A 6,000-nucleotide genomic window follows, 5' to 3' on the forward strand; every position below is an offset into this window, starting at 1 on the left:
GGGAGATTTGAAAGTTGCTTTCGACTACCTGAAAGGGGGTTCCAAGGAGGATGGATCGAGACTGTTCTCAGTGGTAGCAGATGACAGAACAGGGAGTAATGGTCTCAAGTTGCAGTGGGGGAGGTTTAGGTTGGATATTAGGAAAAACTTTTTCACTAGGAGCGTGGTGAAACACTGCAATGCGTTACCTAGGGAGGTGGTGGAATCTCCTTCCTTAGAGGTTTCTAAGGTCAGGCTTGACAAAGCCCTGGCTGGGATGATTTAGTGGCGGATTGGTCCTGCTTTGAGCAGGGGGTTGGACTAGATGACCTCCTGAGGTCCCTTCCAACCCTGATATTCTATGATTTTATGATTCTATGATTCACTCCTTGTTCTTTTAAATCCTGTAGCAATTCCTCTGTGTGTGGGAGAGCTTCTGCAGGATAAGAATATTGAGGAATTGGTTTTACAAATTTTCCTGCTAGGGAGAGTCCATTCTGGCTTATTGTGCTAGAATGTTGTTGGCAGGTTCTCTAGCTGATATGGAGGAAAGGCAGGTAACAGATTTGTTATATGATGGTTTAAGGGAACCTATTAAGATGTTTATAGGTTCTTGAGAGGAGCAGGATCAAGCCAAACTGATTAAAACGGTCCGAAAGACAGAAAAGGTGGAAAGTAGAATAAGTGGTTCCTCCTAGAAGGCAGTCAGCGAAGTCTCTTACAGCAATCAAACAGGTTACAGTGGTCCCAATCACGCTGGTATGGGAAGTTGGGTGAAAGAACCCAACAGAGGACATGGAGGGTCCAGCGGAGGATCAGTGTGAGCACACATGGGTTTTACTGCAGGAGAAGGGAGTGGATATGGCTCACTTGGGAGAACAACCTTTAGAGGTTTTATTGAATGCTGTGAGTGATTTGGCAGGGAGTAAGTGCTTGCCTGTGCCACAACCTAGGACTAAGGCTGTTGAGATTGTGGAAACAGGTGTGGGCCCTTATGGCGTGTTGTCTCAGGAGTTGGCTCAGATGGACGTGGTAGCTTCTCATCAGGGTAGCCCCACATCTCAGTAGGGGTGCCCCATCCTTAGCAACCCCTGCCCCCAAGATTGGATGTTAGTGTCTAAATTGCAGCCCCACATAACTGGAAGACCCTACGTGGAGTTGGGGTTGCGGGGGGGCAGGAGGAAACATACAATGGCTGCTGGCGTTAATTGATACAGGGGCAGAGGCAACTTTGATTAAGTTGGTGCTGGAGGACGTACAGAAAGGACAGACTGTTCCTTTATTTGGATCTCAAGGCAGAGGAGTGAAAGGGATTTTATTAAAGAGTTTGTCATGGGTGATAGGACACAGTAAGTTTTGGACAGATACCGTGGTCTGTGATAGCATGACTGAAAATCCTATCTCAGGTGTAGATGTGGTACAGCAGAAGAAATGGGTAATTGATCTGGTAGGAGGTTGGCTGTGGAAGAGGGAGACAGAGATTGTGAGCGAGCAGGTGATTTCAGGAGGATTAAGCAAAGGAGCTTGCAAAGCGATATCACTTGTGGTGTTACCAGATAATGAATGGACACAAGAATTCCCTAAGTTATGGGCCAACAAGAAAATTTGTAAAACCCTGTCAAATGCTTTCTCTGCATCGAGAGATAAAGCGACGGAGGGCACATCTGACATCTCAGGATTGCTGGTTCAAATGAGCGATTTTTCTAATATTCGCAAAAAGAAGAGGAGTACTGTAGCTGTGAGCTGTAGCTCACGAAAGCTTATGCTCAAATAAATTGGTTAGTCTCTAAGGTGCCACAAGTCCTCCTTTTCTTTTTGCAAATACAGACTAACACGGCTGCTACTCTGAAACTTTTCTAATATTATCAGCAGCCAATTTTCCGTTAATGAAACCAACCTAATCTGTGTGTACAATTGATGGGATGATGGTGTTCAGTCATGTCGCTAAAATGTTTGCAATTATTTTACAATATGTGTCAAATAGAGATGGGGGGGCGGAAGTCGCCACAGTTGCAACCACCTTTGTTCATCTTCTATATTAAAGTAAATAAAGCAGATCTCATATCATGAGACATCATTCTTTTTTGCAATCTTTCAGTGAAGACCTTTCAATGAGTAAGGAGTAACCTCAAAGTGGGGGGCATAAAAATAGAAATGTTAAGAACGTGAAGCCTTAAGGTGGCTTTTTGTGAGCAGAAAATCACTTTGATAGGGGTACAAGAAAATACTGTCAGCTCAAAACAAACAGTTACACTTTATGTGCCATAAAATCATATTAGCCATATTCATTTTCACACAAAGGGTAAGGGCTGTACTATGGAAAGAAGACACATTCCCATGAAATATGTAGAGTTTATCGCAAATGGACAAAAAAAAACTGTCAGTAAGACAGGCTGTTTAATTAAAAACACATACAGATTCCAACAAGAAGCCACAAAAGCTTGTGTTTACTTCTCAGGTGGCTGCCTGCTTCAGAAGTAAAAATCAACCCAGCACCAAGACAGATCAGTGAATATAAGACATGGAGCTTCACCACTAACACTCTCATCCAAAAGTTCTGTTTGGTGGTGATGTCAAGTAAACGTTATTAGGAAACAAAAGCCCAGACGGTAGTGATTTGTAAATGGAAAAAGAATAACTGTATTGAAACTAAGCAATTGTATCAAAGATTGAAATGCCCTAGATTAAAGAACAAATCCAACAAATATCTGATGGTTACATTTATTGAAACTATTTTTTAAATATTTAGTTTATTAATAGGCCAAGTGTTAAATTTCACCAGTTTGCTGTCTATTTAGAATGTTTACAAACCATTGAAAGATGCTAGGGCCAAAAAATGGAAACTTTTGAAATGCACGAGCCTGCCAAGGTGGGGCAGCAGTGACCCTGAAGGCAAGTGGTGGAATTATCATGGGATCAGCGATGTCTGGGACTGGTGGGTTGTTCTGACAGCAGCTGACAGAGAGACGCTGTGGGAACATGACCAAACATTTCAACAGAAGCTAGCAGCAGAAGTACTTGATCCTTTACATGAGCAAGGTTTTCAGCCAAAATGAGCATCAACGTATCATATTAGGAAAAGCAACTAAGCAAAAATTATTCAAAATGAGCTTTTAACTATTATATGTAGGACCCCCTATCCACCCAGTAACCTCCTTTAGCACCAATTCCCTTCTGGGTTTTGATGCACAAGCCTGGGTTCTTCTGGATCCTGCCTCCCACTCAGCAGGATGTAAATTCTTTATTTTCTTCCCATATGAATTTATTGGCAGTGCCTCCACCCCCTCACGCCTTCCTTGCAGGATCACCAGGGCAGCTTGGGAGAAAAATTCTAAGCACAAGGAAACCTCCACTTACATGCCAGATAGTTGGAGACTCCCAAGAAATAGCACAAACACACACGATATATTCAACATCGTTATATTTATCTCCTGTTTTATATAATAACATAACAGGGTAAAATACTTTGGATGGATGTCAGTGGAGTTTTCCCAGGGCGAGGGAGGAGGGCACTGGTGTTATCCTAGGGTTAGCATTCGGGAAAAGGTCAAAGGAATTCTGCTCGGATTGAGGCAGGGCAGTTAAGTGATGCTAGGGTTCAGGTGATGCGTGCAATCAATAAAGTTACCCAGGTCTGGGGTGAGGCAGGAAGTGAATACATTCATGCCAGGGTTTATGAGGGCGAGGCAGAAAATTAGGTGAATGACATCATCTCCTTGGGGTTCAGTTCCTCACCTGAAACACTGTGGTAAAAAGTTTCAGAGGGGTAGCCGTGTTAGTCTGTATCAGCAAAAAACAACGAGGAATCCTGTGGCACCTTAAAGGCTAACACATTTATTTGGGCTATAACTCACTTTGTCAGATGCATGGAGTGGAGATTACAGTAGGCAGGTATAAATATACTAACACATGAAAAGATGGGAATCGCCTTACCAAGTGGAGGACCAGTGCTAAGGAGGCCAATTCAATCAGGAAGGAAAGGTAACTCCCATCTTTTCATGTGTTAGTATGTTTATAGTTCGCTTTTTTGAATGCCACTGCACACTGAGTTGATGTTTTCAGAGAACAGAATGCTGGGAATAACTAAGAAAGGGAGAGATAATAGGACAGAAAATATTATGTTGCCTCTCTATAAATCCATGGGACGCCCACATCTTGAATCCTGTGTGCAGATGTGGTCACCCCATCTCAAAAAGGATATATTGGAATTGGAAAAGGTTCAGAAAAGAGCAAGAAAAATGATTAGGGGTATGGAAGGGCTTCTGTATGAGGAGAGATTAATAAAACTGGGTCTTTTCAGCTTGGAAAAGAGACAGCTAAGGGGAGATATGATTGAGGTCTTTAAAATCATGACTGGTGTAGAGAAAGTAGATAAGGAAATGTTGTTTACTACTTCTCATAACAAAAGAACTAGGGGGTCACCAAATGAAATTAATAGGCAGCAGGTTTAAAACCAATAAAAGGAAGTATTTCTTCACACAACGCACAGTCAACCTGTGGAACTCCTTGCCAGAGGATGTTGTGAAGGCCAAGACCATAACAAGGTTCAAAAAAGAACTAGATGCATTCATGGAGGATAGGTCCATCAATAGCTATTAGCCAGGATGGGCAGGGATGATGTCCCCAGCCTCTGTTTGCCAGAAGCTGGGAATGGACGATAGGGGATGGATCACTTGATGATTACCTGTTCTTTTCATTCCCTCTGGGGCACCTGGCACTGGCCACTATCGGAAGACAGGATACTGGGCTAGATGGACCCTTGGTCTGACCCAGAAGGGCCATTGTTATGTTCTTATACCTGCCTACTGTAATTTCCACTCCATGCATCTCAGGAAGTGGATTATAGCTCATGAATATGTCCAAATAAATGTCCAAATAAATTTGTTAGTCTTTAAGGATTCCTTGTTGTTTTTACTGTGGTAAAAATTATTCCTTTCTCCCATCCATTTCTCTTGTAAGTTCTTTGGGGCAGGGACTGTCTCTGGCCATGTGTGGGTGCAGCCCCTATTACAGCTCGGCTTCCACACAACAGAAACAATAGTGCATTGTTCAGAATTATCCTTGACACATAGGATATGGGTTTTAACCTTGTCCCTTGAAATGAAGAAATAATACAATAAAGGAAGTGAAAGGAACCTGGGGGAGATGCCGTGAGCCTGGCCCCTGGCCCTTCTCCCTGCGGAGCAGCACATGCGAGCTCAACACCACGGACCCAGAAACAGCCCTGACTCGAAGCAAAGAGCGCCTCCTACTGAGTTTCCTGCACCACCCCCTGCGCTGCAGTGCCCCCATTGCACTGTGGGGGTTTGTCCTGAATTTTCTCTGTTGTTTCTTTGTCTTTCTCCAGGGAACCAATTTCCACAGAGCCACAAATCCAGACTATGCTGCCTGAGAAATGAAAACCTGGAATGGAAGTTCAGTGCAGAAATTGTGCCCATTGATTTCAAAAACCGCAGTAGCTTCTGATGGACAGTGGGAAAGCTCTCTTTACCTCCAAGCCATGGGCCCTGGGTGGCCGTAGAGGGAGAAGCAGGGCGAGCAGATGGCTACAGAATTTTGTAACTGAGAACTGTATCAACTCAACCAGGGTGATCAGACAGCGAGGTGAAAAATCAGTTCAGGGGGTGGGTTGTGAAGTAGGAAGAGAGCCTGAGACATAAGCCGTTGTAGCAGAGGCCCAGTCTGAGGCCTGGGCGAAAGTAGTATTGATATAAAGTACAGACTAGCTGTGAGGAAGAGGCAGGACCGGCTCCTAGAATCAGGCAAGAACAGAGCTGATATCGCAGTAATACAGGTTCCTAAGAAGTGCTAGGCACAGAGCACTCACGCAAACTGTCAAGGTTCCTCCCCCACTCTGAACTCTAGGGTATAGATGTGGGGACCTGCATGAAAACCTCCTAAGCTTACTTTTACCAGCTTAGGTTAAAACTTCCCCAAGGTACAAATTAATTTTATCCTTTGTCCCTGGATCTCCACTGCCACCACCAAACTCTAACTGGCTTTACTGGGAAACGTAGTTTG

This window comes from Natator depressus, chromosome 13, assembly GCF_965152275.1.
Source record: "Natator depressus isolate rNatDep1 chromosome 13, rNatDep2.hap1, whole genome shotgun sequence".
In the NCBI taxonomy this organism is placed as follows: Eukaryota; Metazoa; Chordata; order Testudines; family Cheloniidae; genus Natator; species Natator depressus.